This window comes from Mastigoproctus giganteus, chromosome 8 (assembly GCF_048544385.1).
Source record: "Mastigoproctus giganteus isolate SK-2022 chromosome 8, ASM4854438v1, whole genome shotgun sequence".
Lineage (NCBI taxonomy): Eukaryota > Metazoa > Arthropoda > Arachnida > Uropygi > Thelyphonidae > Mastigoproctus > Mastigoproctus giganteus.
In genome coordinates, this window is record NC_143582.1 from 42,890,989 (window position 1) to 42,908,684 (window position 17,696).

Here is a 17,696-nt window from a genome sequence, read left to right on the forward strand (position 1 = left end):
TCCCGTAATTTTCTTTCTGTTTGTGATGGAATCTTCTAATGGTTTTGTGGAAAGAAAGTCCTGATGAGTCATCTCAACCACATCAAACGGTTTTTCTTCTTTGTAGCCAAAATTGTAGACATAAATTTCGCTTGTAAATAAGCCACTGACGTAGTAAGTTTGGGAAAGGCCAAAGCTTTTTCTAAGACAAAACTAAATACGTAAGTTTCTTCCGATGATATTCTTCGATCTGCGGGCATATGACTACGAACCAGTTCTGCCTTGCTTTGATGTAATTCCTTTTCAATTTCTGCCATCCGGTTTTCATTATCTTTTGCAGACTGAATTCTTATTTGCAGGAAATCAAAAGTTTGGCATGTGTCCTTGGAAGGATGCTTAAAACGCAAATTGAATTTAGTAGAAAATATGTTGTAATAATATTTTTCTTTCATTGGTGTTATTTCTTCTATTTCACATTGCACGACATGGAGTTCATACATTTTCTTAAACAAGAAACATCATATTAATTATAAAAGTAGATCGTTTTATAAAAGAAACAAAATTTATGGGTGCTGGATTCAAGTTAAAAGTGATCCAGTTTGAAAAAGTGAATGGAAATCGTGCTGCTGAACGTAAGTTTGGTCCTCCTCCTCCTCCTCCAACTGAGAAAACAATCCGAGACTGGCTACGGGAAGAAGAAACCCTACTGAAAACGCCACGGCAGAAGAAGGCCATTAGAGGCAAGTCAGCAAAATGGCCTGATTTAGAGAGGGAATTGAAGATATGGATTGAGGAGCAAAGGGCAATTGGAACTCCTGTGTCCACAAAGATGGTTCAGCATGAGGCAAAAAAAATTGCTGATGAAAAAGAAGTTACTGATTTCAAAGGAGGACACAATTGGTGCTTCAGGTTCATGAAAAGGAATGGACTAAGCATGCATACACGCACCAGACTTGCCCAAAAGATGCCTGAAAGCTATGAGCAGAAGGTCCTTGAATTTCATCGTTTTGTCATTCAATGTCGGAAGAGACATCAGTTTGAGTTGGGACAGAGTGCAAATATGGACAAAGTCCCCCTTCAATTTGATGTCCCAAGTAACAGAACTGTTGATAAGAAGGGGATGAAAACTGTAACTGTGAAGACAAGTGGACATGAAAAGAGCCATTATACAGTTGTTCTAGCTTGTTGTGCCGACGGAACCAAGCTGCCTCCTATGCTGATTTTCAAACACAAAACAATGCCAAAAGAAGACATTCCTCGAGGAGTGATTGTCCACGTTCATGACAAGCGTTGGATTGATCAGGATGGGATGAAGATCTGGTTTGAGAAAGTTTGGAGCAGGAGACCAGGTGGGCTCTTACGCAAACCTGCCCTATTGGTGCTTGATCAGTTCAGGGCACACATAACAAAAAAATACAAAGAAGATTGCTGCAGAGCAAAAAACAAAACTTAATATCAAACTTGACATCCCAGCTCCAACCACTTGATGTCAGCATTAACAAACCCTTCAAAGCTGACATGACAGATGAATGGAATCAATGGATGAAGTCTTCTGGGGACAATCTGACACCAGCAGGAAGAGTGAAGAAACCAACTATAGGAGAAGTTTGTACCTGGGTGAAAAGATCCTGGGATAATATCAAGATTGAGATCGTTGTCAAGTCATTTAAGAAGTGTGGTATTTCAAATGCCATAGATGGAACTGAGGACGAGGCAATATATGAAGACAGTGATTCGTCATCAAACACAGATGAGGAGAAGCTAATGGATGGGAGTTTTGACAGTGATGAGTTGTATGAATAAAACGTAAGTTCAATAACTTTATGTAATACATTTTTTTTTTTTTTTCAAATTTCGGGCCCAAAAATTAAGGTGCGTCTTATACATGGGAGCGTCTTATACATGGGGAAATACGGTAATTATTATCGTGACATGCAGAGTAATGAATCAGATAGGGATCCTCCAATACTCAGAAACCCCAATTCGTATTTACTGGGATTCATCGTCAGATTCAATCAAAGAAAATATTGCCCATAACCCAGCTGCCGAAACAAATCATTCAAATACTGGACGGAAATGGAGCTGGAATCCTGACAAATGGGCTCGAAATATTCAGAACCGTAAAAGACTACAAGGTATGCAGTACAAAAACAGGAATGAACGTTTAATGCCTGCAAAAGAATTTTAAGGTAAACCATGTCAATGTGCTCCAAAATATCACTTCTGATCAAAGAGAACAAGCCATGAGAGCATTTTACAACTTGGAGTCAAGTTAAACAAAATATTTTTTATATGGGATTCTATTAGGATTGCAATAATAAAAAGACATCGTCCCAAAGATAACACCGGGCAGCCAAGATCTCATTCTTTTACATTTTATATTCAACAAAACGGGAAAGATGTGCAAGAAGTATTTTAGGGACACCTATAAGATAAGCAACGGACGAATATACAATTGTTGTTCAAAAGATGAAATTTCGTCTCTGAAAGATCGCCGAGGTCACCATGTTCCAGGCAATAAAATTGATGACTCACATGTCATAAAACATATAAATTCGTTTCCGACTTATACCAGTCAGTATATAAGAGCTCATAATCCTAGACGGCAATATTTGAATCTAGACCTTAATACGTACGTACCCCAATACGTAATACGTACGTACAAACTTCACAATAACCTCGATTATGGACAATTGTTGACACCAAACCGGAATTAATCGAAATGGCTTTTGAAATACTGTACACTTGGTCGTCGACTTACGACCTGCCGCGACTAGGCGTAGAAACGAAGGTATGTACAGTATCGCTAAATAAAAGAGGAAAACATTACTGTATTTAAAATGAAAAATAAAAGATGATAAAAATTTAAAAGATTATAAAAATAAATTATAAAGATGATAAAAAGATTAGAAAGGTTAAAAAATATTGTTAATAAATATATGGCCGACATACGACCAGATCGACTTACGACCTGTCAGTCAGAACAGAAGTCGGTCGTAAGTTGACGACCAACTATACTGTATATTAACTTTCAGAAGTCATACATGGTTCTGCCATCTGTTATTCAGAAGTCATACATGGTTCTGCCATCTGTTATTCAGAAGTCATACATGGTTCTGCCATCTCATGGTGATAAATAGAATTATCGAGGTTAATCGTTTGGTTTCTGAAAAGTTAAGCACTAATCATGTGCTCTTGTACTAAAATTGAGAAAATGGAGTTGATCAGTTTGGCCTCTGAGTGGCTCATATATATCAGTTATTTATCAATTTAAAAATACTGCAATGGATGTGACACCAAACATATATCATGATTGTTACTGTTCAATAAATATGAGGGTTGTTCAAAAAAGTAGTGGCAACAGCTTAAAAAAAAAAAAAGATAAAAGTCCTGCACTTTTTAAAAAGCTGTTCTCCATTTTTCCAGCGTGGGACACAACAACACTCCTAATCTGAGCATCTGAGCTATAGTGGCTAACCTGTTCTCCAAAGACATCGGTCAAATACGTAGGTCCTGACTTTAACAGATGTTTCTGAAAAGTCCTGTGCGTGGTCTTCAAACATCTTTCTAGTCTACCCAACAAGAACTGTAGACACCTCACCTCGTCCTCTTGTTCAACAATATCGCGGAACTACTACTACTACTACGACATTCCGCCCTCTCATAGTCTACTGTCGTCGTTCGTCCTCTCTCGAAATCCGTCAATTGGACATACGGAGCAATTTGTCTTCACGGCACTATTCTAAGAATAAAATAAATTTCAAACTTCCGAAAATTTTTATAATTTTTTTGAAAAAACAAGCAGTAATTTCAACTCTAGAATTTGTTTACAAACTCTAGACTTGTTCAACAACGTTATTCAGGAATCCTCGCCAACTGTGGAAGATATATTCTTGAAAAGTAACATGTTTGGAAAAATCGCGGCTGGCAAGAATTAGGTTCCGCAGGAAATAAAAGTTGGTCAGATTAAAAACAATAAATATGGCTACAGTAAACTTCGTTTTCGATTTAAGCAGCATAAATACGATGAATCTGTTAAGTAATTTTATCTTCTGTCATTATTTTCCATGCTAATTTTCACACATTTACTTTCAGAACTTATTGAACGTTTAGAAGCCATAATAAAGAGTAACAAAAAAAAAAAAAAAAAATTAGTTTATAATAAACAGAGGATACTGATGGTTTGTTTAAAAGGACAAACAAGATTCACGAATTAATAATCCCGTGTGTGTCAGTTTAAATTTAATATTTCTTTATTAACTGTAAACAGAAAAATCTTTAAAAATCGACATTTAATACAAAATTTAAGTGATCATAATAAATGCTGGTCCAGCTGACTACAACTTGCTTCCAGAGGCAGAAAACTGCTATTAAATTGTTCAGTTTTAAGAACTATTGTCAATCAGTTAATCCAGCCAAACTATAAATCAAATTTGAAGCAGTCGTTTTGTTGTTGTCAAATAGGGTTTAGGCGGATGAGCAACTTGGCCTTATTGCTTCGTATTAAATAAGTTTGTAAATTGCGTCTGTCCTCTGGTCGATTTTCTGTTGACGGATGAAAAACATATATTTCAGAAAAAATAAAATAAAAAAACACTATCCTCGCCTGATACAGAACTAACCAGCCAAGTTATGAAAAAAAAAAAAAAAAAAAAACATAAATTCCTCGTGTAACAAGAAACATGTTATACCTCTGGTTTCCCCATCCCTAAAAACGTCAGGTGTGAATAGGGATGAAAAATATTTATTAAGTTTGTCAGTAATCTAAACAGGATCATCAACAGTTACGCCGTTCATATCTATTTGGCTAATTACATTTCCTTCTAGTGTTCACAATATGCAAAGAATTCTTTGATGCTTTTCTTTGCATTTAGCTAATTACTTCTCTTTTTTTTTAGCTAATTACTTCTCTTTTTTTTAGCTAATTACTTTCCTTTTTTTTTAGCTAATTACTTTCTCATAATCTGTCTTAGCTTGTCCAACTCCCTTAGTGACTTAATTGCAGACTGGTTCATACTTGCTGTAGAGTTCTGATATCCCGTTAATTTATATAGTAGTGAACAGACTGTAAAATAAGTGAAGGCGAAATTTACACGTATTAATGATGCTTAAATCAGGAAGCATATATTCAAAGAGGCAAGAGGTATAAAACAGGAAGTGGTGATAAGTACGCCGACGGCTTGGAGAAAATTCAAAGGACAGCTTGGATAGGCATCTACGGGATGAGGGAAACTCGGGGATTAAGTTTTTTTGGGTTTTTTTTTTTGTTTTGTTTTTTTTTTTTCTTTTGTCAGGCTGATGCATCAAAAAGCCTGGCACCATAGACCAATATTAATACTAACAGTATTCATTTAATTAATATTATAATTAATTAATCGATTAAAATAATCAATATTATTTTCTTTAAACCATTATTTAATAACAGAATACCTGTGGCGAATATTTCGCCAAAACTGTTTCAGAGAAGAAGTAAAAATTAATATCGGATTAATTACACAAATCTTTCCCTCGGCTCCCTTCCTACTAGCTAAGGTGGCCTTGGATAAAAATGCAATATGATAATTTTTTACATGTATGGCTATATCATCCTTTAAAAAAATTACAATTATTCCACAAAAATTATCTGGACCTGGAAACTGCTACCAAAATTGTCCATGAACAAAAATGCTAACTTTCAAGGAAGTCTGACCCCGAAAGAAATTGTCTTCTCTTCAAAGTAAACGGCAAGTTAATTTCACTAAGAGCTAAATAAATTCTCAGGATTTGAAATTTTTTTGATTTTCTCTTTCTCTCTCTCAATTTTGGTGCTAAATAAAACATATTTCAAAAGTAATCAGGTCAAAAGCTTGTTTAGTTTTTGAGTTATCCAAGTGCAAAGAGCGTTCCGGACCGAAGAACCTAAGCAAATTATTATACAGATTAAGTAAAATAAAATTTATTTAATTATATAATAATTTAGTAAAAATTAATGAAAATCAAAGGTGCCAAAAACCCTGGTTATGCCTCTGCCCCCCCCCCCCGGTACCCGTATCCCACTCACTATTAATTAAGCCTTGAGATGAGAACCCTCTCCCATTTTGACAGGGACAGAGTTTTCCCAGCCATTGATGTATAGTACATCGCAGTAAGCAATATGTTACACTTACTTTCGATAATCTTTCTCAAAAATATATAAAACAAAGTAACTGCATCTTAATTATAGCATTCTGTGAATGTGAAACTTTCATAAAATTTGAAATTAACTGTTAAAACTTATTCCTATAACACGTTAAAAAAGTAGATTTAGCAGTTGTGGTTTGAAACTTCCGGTATACAGAGCTTTTATGGACGTATAGAAACAAACTCACGAAAATACAGACTTTTGAACAACTTCCGCAACTGCACTCTGATGTGATACAGCACTTCATAACGAACAAATATGTTTCCGTGTCCAGAAAATGCTAGCAGACACGAGTTCATTTATTACTGTTGTCTCTATCGTGGCTAATGGAGTTGTCCTATGAGAACATACAAAAATGAAAGTGTATGAGCAGATCGGAAAAAAATATAATAAATAAAAAAAAATCTTTGCGAATTTGGGCAATTAAAGTACAGAAATGGCAGACTAACATTAAGTTTCTTCGCCAACAAGGAGCTTAGGATTTAAGTGCAGTTTAAGGAACTACCTAAAGATCTTTTCCGATTTAGTATCGTCTGCATAGCAACCAGTGCCCTCATACGAACTTTGATCGCTGACAACGCTTCTTACGTAATTCATGCCCTTAACTTCCACGCTGCACGGAACCACCACACTGCATGTTAGTAAATTTGACCTTTAATAGGGCGGGGTGCTTTCTTGGTTAACAACACAAAAGAAAGACATCCTCAGTTGATAACTAAGTAAATGATGCAGGCAATAAGCACAGAAACATTATTAACACAGCCTTCCCTTGCAGGAATAATGAACTTGTCGTGTAATCGTGCTTCAAGAAGTGTTAATACAGTACAAGCAGGAAGAGGAATAAAATTATATATCCCGAAGATGGGTGACTCTTTGAAAATACAACTACCTGTATCAGATGTTTTAAATAAACGTCCTCAGTGCACCCGCAAAACATAAATTACTACTTCAGATACGATAATAAATTACTTCATCTACAACACAATTTATACGTAAATCATAAAAATTATAGAAATGTTAAATTTACAAAATTCCTTGAATCAGTACGGTTATATTAAGATCAAGGATACATTTATAGCTTTTAACGCTTTTTATCTATTTGATAAAACTAATCTTCAGCAGGATTGTACTGTACTAAAACATTCTTAATAAAGAATATCTAAAGTTAGAAGTTCATAAATAAAATATACCACTTCTTTAACGAAAATAGTAAACAAATACAGTGTGGAAATATACAGAAGTTGAGATTAATTTTCTATTAATTAGTAAAATACAAATCGGTTTGTGTTCCAAAATTAAGCAACACACACAACGAATATCTCAAAATACATTCGTATTTTTTTCTTTGAAGTGAGATGATATAATATGAAATAAGTACACGTAAATTTATACAAATTTCCTTCAAAAAATTTGGCCAAAAAAGCATGAGTTAGCATATGCCACAACAATTGAGTTTATGAGACATGCTGATATTACACTGCCGCCCAAAAGTTGTGTGCAATCATAAAATCTGAGATATAAAAGAAAATATGACTGATGGAATTATATCACATTTTTTGTACAGTTCGGTTCTACTTGATACAGATACAGAATTCTCTGTATCTGTATCAAGTAGAACCGAAAAGGCATCCCTCAGCTAAAATAATTTTATGAGATCCTTAAAAATATTCTTTTGTTTATTTGGATCCCAGCAACAGGAGCATATGATATGGTAAAATAAAGACAAGATATTTCAATTATATAAATTAAATATTTACTACTGATTTATTTCTTTTCATTCCTATAACAGTTTATTTACACACGTTGCTGTAGTCTTAAGACTCTGCTGTTGCAGTCTTAAGTTCAGAATTCTCTGTATCAAGTACTTCCTAGTAACAGCTCTGATTGCTGAATACAAAATTTCAGCCTTTTGGGAAACAGTATTATCAGGTGAGGCAAATGGACGATGGCACATTTTGGTGCCATCGTCCATTTTGGACGATGGTGTCACATTTGGTGCCACATTTTGCGACCAACACCAAAATGGTGTCGGTCGCAAAACGCACAGAATAAAAATATAATTTTCTGGAGAACATCCGTGCCAGATATCTTATTAATTACATGTCTAATTTATTAAGTTTACCTAAACTTTATGTACCTACCAAATGTTTTTTAATTAAAAAAAAAAACTATTCTACAACTAGCGTATTTTTTAAAATATAGAGATACGTTTATGACAAATTGTGACAGATCGATCTCAAGACGCTGTTCATTTTTAAAGTAACTTATATGGGAAAAAAGGTTGCCGACCTTTTCATGAATCATAATCATGACTACTCAAAAATTAAGGGGGCTAGTCCTCTATAATTCAAACGTTTAACACGGAGCATCCCTGACAGCCAAAAAATTCGCAATCCTCATATTTACAGGGGCAGACATCAGTGCATGGACGTGTTGGGCGAAACTCGATAACCCCAGTTCGTTTCCCTTAAGTACCTATGCAGTGCCAGTTACAGGTTTTTAATTTTTTTTAATGCAACATTGGAATTTTGATGCTCTATCTATGTGGAAGCGCAATATTCTGCATGAAAATGAATTCAGACCGTAAGGCACCTATGAAAAACCCAGATTCCACTGTGCTTCCTGTTCATTAGGGAGCCTCATCAGTCATCTACTACCACTACAATAGTGGTCCCTTTCCATGATCTTAGAGGACGGAAGTGTATTCCACATCTTTTCCTGATGAGAACGCATCGAGTTTAGTTTAAAAACTGAATTTCGAATCATCATTGGCAAATTGATCTTGCATCCAGAAATGGTATTGTCCACATCAAATCAGACGGAGTATCCTGCGGAGGGGAACAAACCATGTATAGTCTCGCATAAAATTTCTTTTCCTGCAGCGTTCTGTACAAACTGTGTACAAGCCGTGGAAGCTTAATCGGCACGATACATCTTGTTTGCCACTCGTATGGAGAGGTCTGGGTTCAATTCCTAAAGACAACTAGAACAATTTCTGAAGTTGTTATCAATCGAGGCGAGCAGTAGGTGGAAGGGGGGGGACTTTCCCGTGAATTATTTCGTTGCTGGAAAAACAGGAATTCGTTTTTTGATGCCCTGACAAGATGCTAATCTACCCGTGAACACACATTTCCACAGACATGTGGACATATGTTTTGTAAAGGGCGGCTCCTAGAACGTCTGTTCAACTCCACCTCGTATCTCTGTGAAGAGCAGTATCACTACAAATGGGCTAGAATGTGAATGACGTAGGTTTGTGTGTATTATGTGCGTGTTCTGTTCTGGCCTCTTGGCTACCCAGAAGCATCAGTCACCTGGACAGATGATTCTGGGTACTCGTTCACACCACGGGAAGGTGGGCCAGTCCCAATAAAACACGTACCGTCTCAAAAGAAACTCTGACCCACCTGATGTTGTCAAAAGGTGGACCAGGTTCCTCTGGGGGCCCATTCCAGAGGAAGTGATAAAAAAAAATAAAATAAATAAATAATAATAATAATAAAAATAAAATAATAATAATAATAATAATAATAAAAAAACCGTGGTGTAATTAAAAAAAAAAAAAGAGATTTCCACAGACAAGTACACATATGCGGATATGAATAATAAACTTCGATTCAGTTAAAAGAATAACAGTTGGACAGATAACTTGAGTAGTCGAGACCCGCTAATTTTCGTAAAATCGGACAAATTGATTCGAGTGTTGGCATTCGAGGTGAGCGGACTACGCCTCGTCAGGGCTCTGCAGTTTAGTGAATTGGATTACTGTTGATTATTGCTTTTAAATATTTGATTTATTTAGTATATTGTTAGATTATTTTGTTATAGGTTTTCCTGTAACAGTTTGATTTTTATAATATTATAGATATCATTTTTTAAAGTTAATTTTCATTGATATTTAGCTAATTTTATAATGGTAATTACGAGATCTACCTTAAACACGTCACAGGGTATCGTGACTCACATGGATATAGCCGTGTGAGTCATAGATTTACATGTGAGTCATGATTTAAACCGCTGCGGAACCTGTGGAATGTTTTCCACGGTCGACCTGGGACTAATCATAGCTCACCTGGGGATTCTTTTCTTTGTGATCGATGTAAGGAGTGCACGGATCTTAAATTACAATTTGGTGCACTGATGGAACAATTTGAGTCACTGAAAAAACGGGTGCTTGCCCTCGAGAATAATATATCTGGTAGCTCGTCAGGGACTCAAGACTCCAGCAATCTACCAAGTGATGCACTCCCGATTCGGGCCTCAAAACAGAAAAACCAAGTGAAAACTACTCTGGTTCAAAAGGACTTTGTTTTATTAGGAGACTCTATTGTAGAACCAGGGTATGTCTGCCGGGAGCAACTATTAATGATGTCACCAACAGACTGTCAGATTTTAAGGGGGGGTAAGGAGAATATTATTATTCGTATGGGGACTAATGACATTAAACGTACACGATCTGACGATTTGTTCGAAAAATATAGGACCATGATGAGGAAATGCCACGAGCTAGGCCACAATGTCTATGTGTCTGCAATTCTGCCCAGACACGATAAATAAATAAATAAATAAATCTTTATTGTGAAGTAGAATTACAGCACAATATCCCATCACGGCGACGAGCGCCAGGGGTTCACATATAGATAACATAAGTACAAATTCAAATGGCTACAAAATATAGCGAACACATACAAAAGGCTAAAAAATACAGATTACAAATGCAAAAAGAAATACAAATACATCATAAAAGCTGAACACAAATAAAGAAAAACCAATACAACTTGCAGTGAGTCAGGTTTCAAGAGCTATAGGAGGGATTATACGTTAAAAGCCTTGTGGATTAACTCAAGGCTTGAGTTAATCCACAAGGCTTTCGGGGGGAAATTTCTATCAGCTTGGCCCACACTTGTAGGTAGTAGGAATTTGTTTTGTAGAGACGGGATAACTTAAACAAAGGTAGTGCAAAGGTTCGGGGAAACTGCTAGTTAGGGGGAATGTGGGTAATACTGACACGCCTTGAAACTGAAACGTTTCAAGTGAGCGGGTAGCTAACGCCAGGGAAGAGAGCCTAAAAAACTTCAAGGGTTGTTAAATATACAAAAACAGTAAGTTTTAATTGTTTATATAGTAATGTTAGAAGTGTCGTCAATAAAATGAGCAAATTCGAACTGCTGATTAAAACAAGTTGTTGTTATTTGGTTTTTAGCAGCATTAGCAACTAAGGTCATATTGCTCCGGGGATATGCGGTGGTCACGGGCTCGAACCCCGGTCTAATCAAGAAGCGTGTGCTACGCACTGCTGCACCTGCCCACGGAGGCACCGTTAAAACAAGTAACGCGGACATAATAGGGCTTACGGAAACGTGGTGCCACCCGGAAATAGGGAATGATGAGTTTCAGTACGGCTTGTATAATGTATTTAGGAAGGATAGAGTAGATAAAAGGGGAGGTGGGGTAATGCTTCTTATTAGAAGCAGCCTTTGTGCGACGATAGCTTTCCCGGATTCAGAAGTTTCGCGTGCTAGTATAGAATCTGTATGGTGTGAGATAGTTGGAAACAAAGGTATAATGCGAGTAGGAGTAATCTACAGACCAGGTGATTGTGAAGATGACGACGAAAGCCTCTACATGCAAATGGAATGGGCAGGTAAGCGTCAATGTCTTATTATGGGTGATTTCAATTTGCCTCTAATTGATTGGAGAAAATAGGAAGGAAACTCGACAAGGGGAACAAAATTTTTAAATCAACTAGATAACTGTTATTTGTATCAACATGTCAGAGAAAGTACTAGAGAAAAGAATATCCTAGACCTCATCATCACCCGTGAATATAACAGGGCTGACAGTAGAGGAACCAGTAGCAGGAAGTGATCACGGAGTTCTACGGTGGATGATGAAGAGAGAGAGAGGTAGCAGTAGTAAAAGGCAAAGGAATGGGTTATAATTTCAGAAAAGGATATTACGATGCCTTAAGGTGCTACACGGCCTCTATTAACTGGGTAGATATCGCACAGAGAACGAATACAATTTAACTGTGGTATGCTTTTAAAACATTAATCACAGTGCCTTGAATGCGTATTTACCATTAAAAAATACTCCACGAGGAGTGTTCCAAGTTGGATGAATAGTGAAGTTGCCACATTACTTGAGCAGAAAAAGGTGGCATGGAAAAGTTACAGAGCAATAAAAAGTACTGAAGCCTATAACAGCTACAAGATGATCTGTAATAGAGCCACAGAAAAGATTTGACAGGCAAAGGCAGTTATGAGAAATCACTAGCAAACAGAGCAAAGAGGGAGGATAAGGAATTCTTCACATATATAAATGCTAAGAAGAGGACAAACCAGATCGGACCTGTACGTAAGGGAAAGGGAATAGTATTAAATACACCAGCTGCCGTTGCGGATGAACTCAGTTATTTTGCATTGATATTTACAGAAGAAAAACCTTTTGTGGCAATGGGAAATTGTGGGAGCGAAGTTGAAAAATATGTAATTAATGATATTGAAATTTCGCAAGATTATTTAATGAAAAAACTTTCGAGCATACAAGCCAGTAAGGCTCCTGGAATTGATGGAATATACCCTATAATATTAAGGCGTCAAGTGAGTGCATTGAACCATTGAGGCTAATTATGCGAGCATCACTAGATTCTGGAGAGATTCCATTGGATTGGAAAAGTGCCAATGTATCTCCATACATAAGGGTGGTTCTAAGAGTGAAGTGGGAAATTATCGACCTGTCAGTCTGACTTCAGTGGTAGGGAAAATCATGGAGGCAATGATCAAGGGTGGAATTCAAGTTCATTTGGATAGAATTGAAATTCTCACGGATACTCAGCATGGTTTTGTAAAGGGAAAATCATGTTTAACAAATCTGGTTCGCTATTTTGAAAGGGCCACTCATGAGCTGGATTTAGGGAATAATTTCGACATTGTTTATTTAGATTTTAGCAAAGCTTTTGACTCAGTCCCACATGAGCGGTTGCTTCATAAGCTGGAACAGGTTGAAATCACTGGGAAAATCCTTAGATGGATATCAGGGCAGGAGGCAGAAGGTTGTGATAAACGGCTATTCCTCAGATTGGGTTGATGTAAGAAGTGGGGTTCCCCAAGGATCAGTATTAGGACCACTGTTGTTTTTAATTTTCATAAACGACATCGATGAATCGATAGAGGGCGTGATGTCTAAATTTGCAGATGATGTTAAAATTGGTAGAGTAGTTAATGATCACTGTCAAGCTGAGCTTCTTCAGAGAGACCTAGATAGACTTCAGGAATGGTCAGAAAAATGGCAGCTATGCTTTAATCCAACAAAGTGTAAGGTAACGCCTGGGAAACAGTAATCCCAAAATAACTTATTCACTTGGTGGAGTTCAACTAAACCCAGTACTGGAGGAAAGGGACTTGGGTGTTACGATACAGTCAGACATGAAATTCTCTGAGCATTGTAAACAGGTTGCAAGGAAGGCCCATGGTGTCCTATCGATGATCTATGGAGCTTTTCCAAGTAGAAATAGGGACGTGATAATCCCATTATATAAGGCTTTTGTTAGACCACACTTGGAATACTGTGTTCAAGTATGGAGACCGCACCTAAAGAAACACATCGAGCTTCTTGAAAGGGTGCAAAGACGGGTAACTCTCCTGGTGAGATCGGAAAAAGGGCATCCTTATGAAGAAAGACTTCGAATACGTGGGTTGCAGAGTTTGGAAACTAGACACCTTAGAGGAGATTTGATTGAGGTGTTTAAGGCTCTGAGAGGCATCAGTAAAATGAATGAGGACAAAATATTCAAGATTATAAATAATGCTAGAACTAGGGGACAAATTAAGTTACGGTGGGGGGGGAGATGTTTAGATTGGACTGCAGGAAGTTTTATTTTAGCCAGTGAGTAATAAATTACTGGAATAAGTTGCCTACATGGGTGGTAGAGGCTGACAGTTTGGGGAAATTCAAAGGTCATCTGGATAGTATCTTCGGGTGATGGAAACGCATAGGATGATAGGTTTAATTTCCTTTTCTTTTATTAATTATTAGTTTTTTTTTTGGTTTTTTTTGGCTGGTGCAGCATAAGCCATAGGCTTTTTTGCACCATGCGGCCATTACTAATACTAAATGCTAATAATTTATTGTAATTTTTCCTGGTAGAGGATCTGCAATCTCATTATGGATTTAAAATAAACTTTGTGGATTTTTTTGAAAAGGGTTGTACTGTATAGGCAATTTTTGGAAATTTTAAAGGAATATTACATATTTTATTTTAAGGCAGAAGAATATACTCTTACTCGGGGTTTTCTTCAGGAACTGCTGCATCCGGGTGAGGTGTAATTCAGAAGATGCTGAAATTGCAGTTATATGGAAGGACCCCCCCCCCCCTTTCCCTACCTTTTTTTTTTTCGCCAAAAAAAAACATATACCATTTCCAAATTCCCAAACTATGTGTAATACGGTGAGACGATAAATTTCCCCCCTCCCCCACCCTACTTCACCTTTTTTCGACTACTCAACACCTCTCCCCACCATGCTTTTGAAATACGGCAATGGAACGTGCCTAGGCTATAAAAGACGGCTCGACACGTATTCACCCTCCTTTGAAGATGGTATTAACGAAAAGCCCCCATCAGGCTTCAGGGCCCTTTATACCTACAATTACTCCCCATGCAAGGATTTAGGACAAAAGCTGGCTTTTTCCTTCGTCTCCCCCCCCCCATATAAGTGCAATTTCAACACCTGAATCACACCTCACCCGGATGCAGCCGTTCCTGAAGAAAACCCCAGGTAAGAGTATTCTTCTGCCTTAAAATAAAATATATAATAATGTATTCCCAAAATTTAACAATTCTTTAAAATTTCCAAAAATAGCCTATACTACCCTTTTCAAAAAAATCCACAAAGCTTATTTTAAATCCATAATGAGATCGCAGATCCTCTACAAGGAAATATTACAATAATTATTAGCATTTGTCCGATTTTACGAAAATTAGCGGGCCTCGACTACTCAAGTTGTCTGTCCAACTGTCTAATAAAGTTTCGAACTTTAGGACCTCCACATATTTTTTTACTCTATGTCATATATTAAAAGAATAACCTGAATTTTTTTCGTCTCCTGATCGTATTATCATAACCTTGAAATTTACTATTTTTGACCTGTTAATATACTGGCTATCTCACCTTATGAATCCCATCACACTGCCATAAGCTGTCCACCACTCTGAACCTTCCAGTTCACCTTGCATTCCATACAAACTTGTTCATGTTAAAGGTTCCCCAAACCGAAGCTCATACACCCGCAATATGTGTCTGTAATATATGTGTTGTTTAGTCGGTTTGCTGGGCGAAAAACCCTAGTTTCTGGAGTTAAACATACTACTCTCGCCGAGAATCGAATAACTGGCCACGATTTAAAAAAATTCCTCTCGTTTTTGACAGGATTCGAATCCAGGATTGTTCCACACAGTGGAAGGACGGTAACTGTACCCACAATGCTACCTACAGGGGCTCGTTGCATTCTACAGCAAGAGGAAAACCTAATCAGACACGTTTTGTGCTTTTTTAGACTAGAAATGAGTGAGAAATATGATATCCAAAAGTTTGTCCGCTTCTTCCTTGAATTTATTTAAGCTATCGACTTCCACAACGACAGATGGAAGTTTGTTCCAACAATCAACTACCCGCTGACTATGGCAAATTTCCGCACATCTATTCTACAACTGTCTTTCCTCAATTTAAGTTTATGCCCCATCAGGTTTGTAATCTGAGCAGACCCATCAGCATTGGGCCTGCTCAATCTATTGAAGGCCTTATACACCTCAATCAGATCACCTCATAGGAGCCTAATCTCCAGACACTGCAATTTGCAGAACTTAAGCCTTTCTTGGTAAGAGTACCTCTTTGTTCCCCTCACCATTCTTGTTTCCCTTCTCTGTACTCGTTCTAAAAACTCTACATCCTTCCTAAAATGTGGCTTCCAGACCTGAACGCAGTACTCAAGATGTGGCCTGACCATTGCCTTATACAATCGGATAATCACCTCCTTATTCCTGCTAGCAAAATTCCTGTATATCATTGACAATATCTCACCACCTACTCTGGCACCTGTCTGCACTGTACAGAAAACTATATCTGACTGCATAATTACCCCCAGGTCTCTTTCATTCTCCACAACCCTGAGTGTAACACCACCCAGTTGATACATTTCTCTGGGATTACTGCTACCCATATGCAGTACTTTGCATTTGTCAAAGTTAAACTTCAGTTGCAATTCTTCTCATCCCATCTGCCCAACTTTTCCAGATGCTGTTGCAGCAGCATACTGTTATTAACAACCCTGCCAACCTTTGTATCATCTGCAAACTTTGACATTAAGCTTGAATACCTTCATGAATATCATTGATAAATATACATAACAACAATGGGCCCAACACCGAATCCTGGGGGGGGACACCCCTAATAACATTAGTCCACGAAGAGCGGTGTCCATTGATTACCACTCTCTGTTTACTCCCACTCAACCATCCTTTTATCCATTGTAGCAACTTGCCCTTAATGCTCCAATACTGCTCCAATTTGTGCAGTAGTCTTCCATGTGCAACACTATCAAAAGCTTTCCTAAATTCTAAGTATATGATATCAAAATTATTCTTTGCATCCAGTTCCTTTGTGACCACATTATAGTATCTAATCAAATTGGTCAGACAAGACTTCCCCTTAAAAAACCCATGCTGTTTCTGGACTGCAATCTTGTCTAGATGATCCTGCATCGCTTCCTTAACCAGCGACTCCATTATTTTTCCTAACCTCTATTTGTGAATTGGTGATAGATTTACACATCTCCAGTCCGTGGGGACTTCCCCTGAGTCCAAGGATGCTCTCGTAATTGTGGCTAAGGGTTTGCTTACGTTCTTTGCCGCCTCCTTTAATATAACTGGATAGATCCCATCTGCCCCAGGTGCCTTTCTTATGTTTAACTTCAACAATTTCTCATCCACTTTGCTCTCAGTTATTACAAAATCATTTAACTCCCTTCATCATTTAGTTCATACAGCTCACTTGATTTGCATGTTCCTCGAACTTTAAATCATATTCAGATTTATAAATAAAAATCTGAATTGCTTTGGTTTTGTGGGTGGGAGGACGGATACCAGAAATCTACCTAATTATCATTTGGAGTTAAATGATTCTGTAATAACTGAAAGGTAATGAGAAGAGAAATTGGTGCTAAAAGTGAATAAAGCACCTGAGGACTGATGTAATCGGTTCAGTTATATTAAAAGCAGCAAATGAGGTAATGAAATCTTAATTCACAATGAGAGCGTCTTGGATTCATGCAAGTCTCTGCAGATTAGAGATGCAAATATTTCTCCTATTCTCAAAGGTAATAGATGAAGTGAATAATTATGACTTCAGTGCCAGCGAAAATAATGATGTCGGCAGTAAAAGATGCAATGCAAGATCATCTTGATAGGAATGAAGTTTCTAAGGTAATTGCAGCATGGGTTAGTTAAAGGGAGATCGTGCCTAATCAATCTGATTAGTTACTACGAAGTCGTCACAAAAG